This window comes from Vanessa cardui, chromosome W (genome assembly GCF_905220365.1).
Source record: "Vanessa cardui chromosome W, ilVanCard2.1, whole genome shotgun sequence".
Taxonomy (NCBI): Eukaryota; Metazoa; Arthropoda; class Insecta; order Lepidoptera; family Nymphalidae; genus Vanessa; species Vanessa cardui.
The window spans coordinates 4567958-4579895 of NC_061153.1; the positions used below are offsets into that span (position 1 = coordinate 4567958).

An 11938-nucleotide genomic window follows, 5' to 3' on the forward strand; every position below is an offset into this window, starting at 1 on the left:
TGTGTTAGGGATGGCAATGTCAATTAAAAAGGCAGATTTTTGTACTTTGTCGACTATTGTTATGTCAGGTCTGTTGTAGTGAACTGTTCGATCTGTAAGTATTGCTCTGTCGTAGTATAATTTGTGAGTGGTGTTTTCTAGTACCGTTTCGGGTGTATATTTATAGTATGCTGTTTTGTTAGATATTAATTTGTACTTTAGAGCCAGTTCTTGGTGGACTATATTTGCTACCTGATCGTGTCTGTACTTATAATCTGTTTGTGCTATTGCTCTGCATGCGCCAGTTATATGCTGTATGGACTCCGAAACACTATTGCAGCGTCGACATAAATCAGTGCTTAAGTTAGGTATTCTCATAATGTATTTCTGGTAATTACGAGTCTCAACAACTTGGTCCTGTATTGCAATCATAAACCCCTCAGTCTCAGGAAAAAGCTCGCCTCGACTCAGCCACGCGTTCGACGCATTTATGTCGACGTTACTACGGCATAGATCTTGACGATGTCTTCCGTGTAGTGCCTTACGGGCCCATTCGCTTATTTTAACTTTTCGATCTATTTGTTCTTCATTTTTTTGCGTGTTTTTATCCTGTAAGTTTAGTGGTGTGAGTTTTTTATCGGTTTCAACTATTGCAGTGTGTAGTTTTGATGTGTTAGATTTAGTGTAAAAGTATTTTCGTAGGTTTGTAATTTGGTTATTGTGCAAGTTTATTATGTCTATAATACCTCTCCCCCCCTCACTTCTTGGCAGAGTCTGTCTTTGTACGCAAGCTCTTGGATGGTGTTTTCTGTTTTTAGTCATGGTGGTATTAATATTTCGCTGCAATTGTTTTAAGTCGTTTTTTGACCATTTAAGTATACCGAAAGAATATATTAAAATGGGGATAGCAAAGGTGTTGATGGCTTTAATTATGTTTTTGGAATTAAGTTGTGTTTTCAATATCCTATTCAGTCTATAATTAAATTGTTGTTTAATTTTTATTTTGGTTTCTTTTTCTAATATCTGTTTTGCCTGATTGTAACCTAAATATTTATACGTATCGTTTTCTTCTAAGGGATCTATTGTTTCTCCGGTTTGTAGTTGATAATGCATTAGATGATTATGACCTGATTTAATTGAATTGATTTTACATTTGTCAATGCCGAACTCCATTTTAATATCCTGAGAGAAATTTTCAGCTAATTTAATTAAGTTTTCAAGACCCTTTTCTGTAGATGAGAATATTTTTATATCATCCATATAAAGTAAATGATTAATATTTATAAGCTCAATGTTATTTGTTAGACTGTTTGTATATTGTAATGTGTATCCATTGCATGTAGAGTTTAAAATAGTAGAAAGGGGGTTCAAAGCAAGGCAGAACCATAAAGGACTTAAAGTATCGCCTTGGAAAATACCCCGTTGTATTTTGATTTCATCGGTTTCAATAGTTTTATTTTGTAAACTAATTGTAAGTTTAGTAGTCCAAAGAGATATAGCGCGCTGTAAAAAATTTATGATTTGTGGGTGTATTTTGTAGATGTGTAAAATATTTATTAACCGGCTATGTGACACGGAGTCGAATGCCTTTTTGTAGTCAATATAGACAGTATACAGATCTTTTTTCATTTTTTGCACTTGTTTTAAAATAACTGCATCGATGGTTAGTTGTTCTTTACATCCCTGGCTATTTTTTCTACATCCTCTTTGTTGTTCTTCTAAAATTGCGTTTTTTTCTAAATGATTGTAAATAGAGTGTGTAAGACATGCGGTAATGATTTTGTAAATTGTTTGAAGACAGGTAATTGGTCTATATTTAGAGGGATTTGCGGTATCGTTAGGGTCCTTGGGAAGCATGTAAGTAATACCTTTTCAACCGACTTCCAAAAGGAGGAGGTTATCAATTCGTCTGTATTTTTTTTTTTTTTTTTTTTATGTTTGTTACCTCATAACTTTTCACTGGGTGGACCGATTTTGATAATTTTTTTTTGTTTGTGGGGTCCCATTTTTTTTTAATTTTTTTCCGATGATGGTATCCATATGAAAACGACATAAGTCTTAAATTTGCATTATGTATATGCGCGACAAATCGGCGAATAACTGAAAATCACGTTAACCAATTTTGATAATTCTTTTTTTATTATAAAATATATACTTCAGGGGTAATTTGGTGAAAGTTTGGTAAGGTTCTGAGCACAGGATCCATGACAAAGTAACGGAACGGAAGGGAACGGAACAATTCTGAGGAGCACGTTAGCGATACTCAGTCGAATCTTTTATTCATAGGTTATTTGGATATTTGAGTCACCTTCCGTAATGTGGTTATGTTTATGTAATTATCATAGTCGAATATTATAATCAACTAGCTACCCACCCCGGCTTCGCACGGGTGCAATACTGATACTAAATATACTACAGAATTTGTTTATTTACGACATCACATCGCAAACTTCTAAAATTATCAGTGTTTCTTTACTATATTGTTCATGTATTATATATACAAACCTTCCCCTTGAATCACACTATCTTTTAAAAAAACCGCATCAAAATCCGTTGCGTAGATTTAAAGATATAGGAACAGAAAAAGCGACTTTGTTTTATACTATGATGGAACTCCTATACGGCTCGCAGTTAGGGTGCGATATGGGGCAGAATTTCTTACTATCTTTAATCAAATTTTGTGTATGTGATGTGATGTCATATGATGTACGAAATATAGTTGGTCTTCTTCAAAGTTTTTTTGCTGAGTTCGATTACAGCTCTTTCGAGGGATCCTTGTAGTTTACGCCGCGTGACGTATTAAATCCGCATTTTCGAAAGTCTATTTTTACTTTATTCGCAAGTTTCCTTTGAAATTGTCCTCGAAGTAGTTTCTGACTCATATAAACGGAACGCTTAATCTATCCATATTAAAAAAAATTAGTTAGTCAACATCAGCTTCACTTAAAATCAAAAAATAAATAAAAATTTTAACAAAAAGAAAAACCGACTTCAAACAAAACACTATTTTAAAACAAATGAATATGCACGAAAAAGTAATAAAAATAATTGCGTATTCAACATATTTTTTAGAGTCTTCCTAAGTTAAATGAAATGAAAAATATTAGACTACTTAAAAGTCGATTAACGATTATATCATGTAGTTATAATTATTGTTATATTTGGAGTCGGTGTCAGCCAATAAAACCCTACAGTATATCTATCAAAAAACAATACGAGAATACTTTAACAAATATGTTTTTTACAAATTACCTTTTACACAAAAATATACTGGATCAATCAAGGGGCTCGTATCGCTTCTTTCTTTTGATTGTTGGGGCAAGGGCACCGTGGCTGACACCGGCTCCAAAATATACCAATAATTATAACTACATGATATAATCGTTAATCGACTTTTAAGTAGTCTAATATTTTTCATTTCATTTAACTTAGGAAGACTCTAAAAAATATGTTGAATACGCAATTATTTTTATTACTTTTTCGTGCATATTCATTTGTTTTAAAATAGTGTTTTGTTTGAAGTCGGTTTTTCTTTTTGTTAAAATTTTTATTTTGCTATGTATTGTGGCATTGAGCTTGGGTTTGCAATAAAGTTATTAATATGAGTATACAAATAGGGGTGTATATAAGTGAACTTCTTGTACCAGTAGTTATGAATTCGGTCAGGACCGGGTGCTTTCCAATTATGTAATCGTTTTAATACAATATTAAATGTTTCTATCGGGATTTGTCTGAATTCCATCGGTTCAGTAGTTTCATGTCTGTGTATTTCTTCTTTGATCCAGTTAGCTTCATGGTTGTGGTTGATTGGGGCTTCCCATAAGTTAATCCAGAATTTTCTTAGTTCGTCTCTGGGTGGCAGACTTGTATCGTGCATGGTTGAGTTTTTAGTACAATTAGTTAGATTAGTGCTTTGACTTCGAATATTTTGGTAAAATTTTCTTTCATTAGTTTTGAATTGAGCGTTTTCGGTTTTTCGAGCTGTGCATGCTAAGTATCTTTTAAGACGGCAACTAAAGACTGACAATTTTTGTTTGAGAGTGTCTAAGAACTGTGTGAGTTGTACGTTATGTTCTTCATGTTGTGTGTGTACTTTATAATGTTCTAATATTGAATCTACCTCTAGTTTAAGAGCGCAATTGTTGTTACCATTTATAACTTGTGTCAGTTTACCTATATATTTTCTTAACTTCAGTATCCTACGCTCTAAGCGTTTTTGCCAATTTGGCTTCTGATTCTTGGTCTGAGGGAGGGTTTTATTATGGAAAGGGAGACTTAATTTTGTTCCATTAATTTTAGCTGAAGTCCATGCTGCGGAGTATATGATTGTTTGTTCACTTTCAAATGTCGTATTTTCGTCTATGTATTTGGGTAAGATTGATGTATTAAGATATGTTATTATTTTTGCTAATTTTTTTGAGGTATTTTGTTTCGGTATATAGGGGCAACAGTTTGGATCAGTAGTTTTGAAATATTCTAATGCTTGCTGAAAAGTATCGTCTATTTCTGAATCTATATACTGAGGAGTTTCTTCTTTATTATTTTTATCTTGTATATGATCATCTATTTGTATTCTGTTTAAGTCATTTATTATCTTCCATTGATTATCCTCATTATCTTCATTACATGTTGTATCTTGCTCGCATCTTTTATCAGTTGCTATGTCTGTAATGCCAATCTCATTAGTGACCTCCTGTTTTAGTTCTTCTAATCGAGTACTGGGTATAAGTTTATTGTTTATTATTACTCTTCTTTGGTCGGCTACTCTTTGTTCGCTTATATGTACGAGATGTCGATATTTTTCAATAAACTTTTGGTGTAGTATTTTCCTATATGATGTCCTATTAGTATTCATGTGTGTAATCTTATAATACAACCTTATTATTTCTTCGTTAATTTCGTTACTCCACCGCATTCTTTGATTAGTCCGACCCTGAGTGAAATGCGTTTGAGTGGGTGAATGTGATGATAATTCTGTTAAATGATTTGCGTGTAGAAGTGTATCAACTTTATTGGCACTTGATATATCGACTGCTAAGCTATGTAAATATGCTTTGGCTTCATTGCGTGCTTTGTTTTTATCTTCAAGCGTTAATAATTTATTACGTTCTATTGCTCTGCGTTGATCGCCTACGCGTTGTCTACTAACTTCCATGTCCGGGAATTGCTCTAAGAATTTTGTATGCAAGTCGGTTAAGTAGGATGTAGTATCTTGACTGTTGCAACCACCACAGTTGCGCCTACGGTGCCTAAGGCAGGACAAGCAACTAAGCCTAAGCTGTCCGCGCCTCGTACAGCTGCAGTGGTATTAACTCTGCAGCCGGAAGCGGAGAAGAAAGGCATCACGTATGCTCAGGTCTTGGAGCGCGCTGAGCAGAGCGTGAAACTCCAAGACCTTGGGATCAATGGTGGGCTCAAAGTTCGACGCTCAGCGACGGGGGCCAGAGTGTTGGAGCTGCCGAAAGCACAGACGGAACAGGCAGAGAAACTAGCCGACAAGCTCCGTACGGTGTTGGATGGAGTGGCCAACGTTGCTCGCCCCATAAGAAAGGTGGACATCAAGGTGACAGGGTTAGACGACTCCGTCACTAAAGATAAAATTATTGCCGCAGTCGTTCGCGAGGGGAGTTGCCCCGCTGAAACGGTAAGGTGCGGGGATATTGCACGAGGACCTGGTTCCATGGGTATGGTCTTCGTGTCTTGTCCAATAACTGCGGCAAAAAAGCTGGCTGACACCGGTCGTCTTTTGGTTGGGTGGAGCTCGGCCAGAGTGTACGTGATGGAGCAGCGCCCTCTGCGCTGCTACAAGTGCATGGGTCTAGGCCATACAAGGTTGCTCTGCCCATTCAGTGCGGAACGAGGAAGCCTTTGCTACCGGTGCGGCGTTGATGGACACAAATCGTCTACATGTACCGGGAAGCTGCGCTGCGTAGTATGCGCAGACGCCGGCAAGCCCTCCGGGCACGTGATGGGGTCTAAAGAATGTAGCCCCCCCATCACGAAAGGTAAGGTGGCCCTCGCTACTCAGACTACCAATAACGTCGGACGACGCCTGGCTGAGGAGGAAGCTGCAATGTCAACATGAGCGCAGACTTCAGCTTCCTTCAGACGAATATCAACCACTGCGCCGGGGCTCAGGATCTTCTACTGCAGTCCATGGCGGAGTGGCAGGTAGACCTGGCGGTGGCCTGTGAACCCTACTACGTCCCTCCCCTACCTCACTGGCTGGGAGACTTGGACGACACCGTAGCGGTCCTCACGAGGAGCGGAACGGGGCCCCCCCTCTCACTCATCGAAAGGGGTTCGGGCTACGTAGTCGTGGGGTAGGGGGAGTACGTCGTCGTCGGGACGTACTTCTCCCCTAACCGCAGCCTGGCTGAGTTCGAGACCTATCTCGGCTTGGTCAGAGCTGCGGTGGTCAGGCAGTCGCCGAAACCGATAATGGTTCTCGGCGACTTAAACGCGAAGTCGCGTGCCTGGGGTAACCCTGTCACGAATCCGCGAGGGAGGGCCAGGTGTGGGCCCTGCTCTCCAACCTGTCCCTTCTCAACAGGGGACAGGTTCACACCTGCGTTCGCCATCACGGGGGTTCCGTGGTGGACGTTTCGTTCGCCACTGCTGTCGTAGCACGTAGAGTGGTTGATTGGAGAGTGGAGGAGGAGGTGGAGACTCTATCGGATCACCGGTACATCCGATTTGAGATCTCCACTTCTCGCAGGCCGGCGGAACCCCAGAGGGTGCCGACCACGCTGCCGAGGTGGTCTCTCGGCCAGGTCGATCGAGAGCTGGTCAAAGAGGCCGCAATCGTGCAGCGGTGGGGTTCCGCAGCGAGGAGGGAGGGCGCCAGCGCAGAGGAGCTGGCAGGCCGGATGCGCAGTTCACTCAAGGAAGTCTGCGATGCGGCCATGCCTCGGACCCGGCGCAGAGTTCCGCGCCGCCACGTATACTGGTGGTCGCCCGAAATCGCCGACCTTCGGGCGACGTGCTGTCGGACACGGAGGGCCTACGTCCGCTGTCGAAGACGCAACGGCCTTGACACGGATTTGGAGGGACAGTTGCTGGACGCCTATCGCCAGCTGAAAAAAGAGCTGCAGCTGGCGACACGCAAGGCCAAGGAGAAGGCCAGGGAGGAACTTCTGGCGGGCCTCAATCGAGACCCGTGGGGGCGCCCGTACCGCGGTGTACGCGGGAAGTTCCGCACCCAAGGCGCCCCCGTCATCGAGACGATGCCACCGGAACTCCTCCTTCGCCTGGTTGGGGAACTCTTCCCCCATCCAGGCGAGCACGTCCCTCCGCAGATGGCGCCCCGCTCCGTGACCGAAGACCCAGTGGTTTCACCACTGATTACGGAGCGGGAGATGGAGATGGCCCTCGGTCGCTTGAGGGCCAGGAAGACGGCGCCGGGTCCGGACGGGGTTCCAGGGCGTATTCTGTGCGACGCCCTGGAATACCTAGGTGCAAGGCTTCGGGAGCTATTCGACGAGTGTCTGTGCAGCGGGCAGTTTCCGAAGCCTTGGAAAGAAGGGAAGTTGGTCCTGTTGCGGAAGGAAGGTCGGCCGTTGGATTCCCCTTCGGCATACAGGCCAATTGTGCTGCTGAACGAGACGGGAAAACTCTTCGAGAAGGTCCTCGCAGCCCGTCTCGTTCAGCACCTCGAGGAGGTCGGTCCGGGTCTCTCGGAGGCGCAGTACGGATTCAGGGCGGGCCGATCGACAGTCGACGCCCTGAATGCCCTGAAGACTCGGACGACGGAAGCGGTGGCCCGGGGGCAGGTCGTCCTGGCTGTGTCGCTTGACGTGGCGAACGCCTTCAACAGTCTCCCTTTCGAGACGATACGGGAGGCACTCCGATACCATGGGGTGCCGACCTATCTGAGGAGACTGCTGGAGGCGTACCTCCAGGACAGGGAGATCCTCTGGGCGGGGGTCGATGGGAGGATCGTCCGGCATCGAGTGGGCTGCGGCGTTCCACAGGGGTCGGTCCTCGGCCCAATTCTATGGAACGTCGGTTTCGACTGGCTCCTGCGGGCTCCCGTCCTTCCCGGGATGGGGGTGTTGTGTTATGCTGACGACACTCTCGTCACGGCGATTGGACGGACCTTCCGGGAGGCGGCTCGCCTTGCCGAAGTCGGAACGGCTCTCACCGTGGACCGCATGGGAATGCTGGGCTTGAGGGTCTCCATATCCAAAACGGAGGCCCTCCTCTTTCACGGTCCACGAAAAGGACCCCCACGAGGGGCGAGTATCACCGTCCAGGGGACGATTATCAAGGTGCAGGCCCAGATGAAGTATCTGGGCCTGATCCTGGACGGACGATGGAGCTTCGGGCAGCATTTTGTTCATCTCGGCCCAAGGCTCATCAACGCCGCTGCCGCTCTTGGTCGCCTCCTTCCGAATGTGGGAGGGCCGGGGTCGCTATGCCGGCGTCTTTATTCCGGCGTAGTGAGGTCGATGGCGCTGTACGGTGCCCCGATCTGGATAGACGCCCTCAGCTCTAAAAATCGGGCTCTGCTGCGAAAGCCGCAGAGGGTCATAGCGGTGAGAGGCATCAGAGGGTACCGTACGGTGTCGTGGACTGCGGCGACACTTCTCGCGGGCGATCCGCCCTGGGAGCTCCAGGCGGAGGTGCTCGCGGAAGTGTACCGGTTCCGGGTCGAGGCGAGGGACCGCGGCGACCGTCCAGGGTCGGCGGAGATCGGGCGGATCAGGGCTCTAGCCCAGCAAGCCCTGATCGCCCGATGGCAGGAGGATCTGGGGACTCCCACGGCGGGCCTAGCGACAGTGGAGGCGATCCGTCCCCACTTGAGTCGCTGGGTCGAGAGGAAGCACGGCACACTGTCGTATAGAATGACGCAGGTACTTACCGGACACGGATGCTTCGGTAAGTACCTGCACGGGATAGCGCGGCGGGAGGAGTCACCCTCCTGTCACGAGTGTGGTGCGCCAGTGGACACGGCGTACCACACCCTGTACGAGTGTGCTGCGTGGGGGCCCCAGAGGCACATCCTTGCGGCGACTATGGGCGGAGACCTCTCGCTACCGAGCGTTATCAACACCATGCTCGGTAGCGAGGTGTGCTGGTCAGAGATGCGCTCCTTCTGCGAAAGTGTCATGTCGCAGAAGGAAGCAGCGGAGCGGGAGCGGGAAAAGAATGCCGCCGCTGACTCGCTCCGCAGAAGACGACCGGGGAGAAGGAAAAGGCGCTACGCGCATCTTCTCCCTCCGCCTCAATAGGCGCCGTAGGGACCAGGGGGGGTCCCAGTACCCTGGGAAGCCCCCCTAGCTCTTGAAGGCCCGTATAAGCGGGCCGACCGTCAGGGCGTCACGGTAGCATGCGTAAGCGATCCCGTGGCGTCCGCCGAAAGACGGAGAGGGTACCGCTGGTTTTTTAGTGGGTAAACCCGGTGTGCTTGGGCGCACTCGGCGTTCAGGGCTCCGGGGAGTCCCACACCCCCCCCCACTTTCCATCACGTGGGGGAAGCGCGCAAAGCGTTTTTCCAGCGAAAAAAAAAAAAAAAAAAAAAAAAGGATGTAGTATCTTCTACTAATGAGGTTAAAATATAATATGTGCGCAGGATGAACATGCTCATTTCTTTAGTCCATTTTTTGCGCGCACGCTTGATAGTCTTAACGGGTGCAAAGTCATCAACATTTGTCGACTGCACAACGTTTTCAACTAATAACGGAGAATGACTGCGAAAAGAGGTATTTGTGGAAGAATTAGGATGGTTAAAGGTATTTATGTAAGAGGGTGTACAAGAGGATATTGATGAAAATGAAGATTTTGGAGAGGATGCAGGGTTTGATGCTGGGTTCTGAGAATATCCCTGTGGTTCAGCTGTAACTTCGACATCGGAAGCCCGCCTGTTCAACTCCCGATGATCGGCTGTAGCTTGTTTTGCGACGAGGGCCCGCCTGCTCAACGCCTCGTCGCCGGTGGACCGCATGCTGTAGCATCCAGCACCGGCTCCAGATGCGCCCCGGCGACCCCCGGGAAGCGACCGTAAATAATATCTATTAGTTTTATCCATCATGCTCCACGGGGGTTGGGAATGATTAGTTTAGATAGAGTAGCCTGGGTTATTTGGGCTTCATAGATTCTCCCATTAAAGGGGTATTTGGTCAAGATGTTTAGACCTGTTTTTTGTTCCTGCTATCCTTAACCCCCCCCACCACGACAAGGTTCATTCCCTGGGGGGGTTATTATTATTATTATTATTTTATATTTTCCATTTACTTTTACTTTTATAATAAGAAACAATTTGTAACCTAAAATCTGGGAAGGAACTGACTTCCAAAACACAGCGAAAGCTAGTTTGGAATTCAGGGCTGGCATTTAATAATGTAAACAAAAACTTGTGTGTGAAATAAATAAAATAAAAAAAAAAAAACAAATACATATATTATTTATATTAGTATTAACATGTTAATACTTACCCCACTCAATTTGTTAATTTTAGCCCCGAAGGCACTTTTTATACTTCATCAATTATAGAAAATTATCTATTCAAAATAATTACAAACAAGTATAACAGTTTTAAAAGCAATAAAGTTTAATTTCACTGAGGATAAAGTTTGATTAAATTTAACCAAAAATTAATCTAAATTTGATTTATCAAATTATCACGAAGTACGAAAAGTTTGATTAACTGTCAATTTATTTATTTATTTATTTTAATGCTTTATTGTACAATACAAAAGTATTAACAAAAGGCGGGCTTAATGCTACTGCATTCTCTACCAGCCAACCTTAGGATGTACAAGAAAGAATGATATAGGTGTACAAAAAACATAAGATAGCCTTAAAAAATTAAACGATAATAATATAATATAATATAATATAATATAATATAATATAATATAATGTAATATAATATAATATAATATAATATAATATAATATAATATAATATAATATAATATAATATAATATAATATAATATAATATAATATAATATAATATAATATAATATAATATAATATAATATAATATAATATAATATAATATAATATAATATAATATAATATAATATAATATAATATAATATAATATAATATAATATAATATAATACAATACAATATAATACAGTATAATATAATATGAGTACATACATATAATGAAGATTCCAAAAATCAACCATTATTGCTTTGATTTAGGTAGTATTTTTTCAGAGCAATTTTAAAAGTGATTCGCGAAGGAGATTTCCTAATTTTTTTTGGTAAGCTGTTCCATAAACGAATAGCAGTCACAGTAAACGACTTCGACATAAAGCCTGAATGGTGCGGTGGAAATGACAACAACAGGTTTTCCGTGGAGCGAAGCGATCTGCCATGTGCGTCAGCCCTTAGCACGAATTTGGATACCAAATACTGGGGATAATTTGGACCATTCAGAATTGAGTATAGCGTGCAAAGAATTCTGGATGACCTACGATCACGTATCGAGAGCCAATTTAATTGCGAGCGGTAGGAAGAAACGTGATCATACTTCCGCAAATTAAATACAAATCGAATGGCAGTATTAAGGAGTCGCTCGAGTTTATTTACTAGATCTTCATTTACATCCAGATAACATATGTCACCATAGTCAATTATTGGTAGTAACAGTTTATTGACAAGATGTATTTTCGTTTTAGTTGGTAACATATGTTTTAAGCGCATCATATTATGCATTGTACAGTAAAACTTTCGCGACACCTCCCCCACCTGGTCAGACCAGCTTAAGTGTTTATCCAAAATCACTCCAAGATCTTTAACGGTATCGGAAAACGGAATTAGACAATTATTGTAAAATAGTTTATAATTCGAAGTGTCAATTTTTGCGTGCTGTTTACGACTACCAATGATTATAGCCTGACACTTTGCCGGATTCACCGAGATACCATAGCGAGCAGACCACAGAGATATCTGTGATAGGTCCGTATTAAGCGCAGCAATAGCATCAGACAAACAATCAGAAG

General features: G+C 43.3%; 1 pseudogene; it reads left to right on the forward strand.

Moving 5' to 3' along the window:
• Positions 1-6060: 6060 nt before the first annotated feature.
• Positions 6061-9558, forward strand: LOC124542466 (annotated as a pseudogene).
• The last annotated feature ends 2380 nt before the right edge of the window (positions 9559-11938 follow it).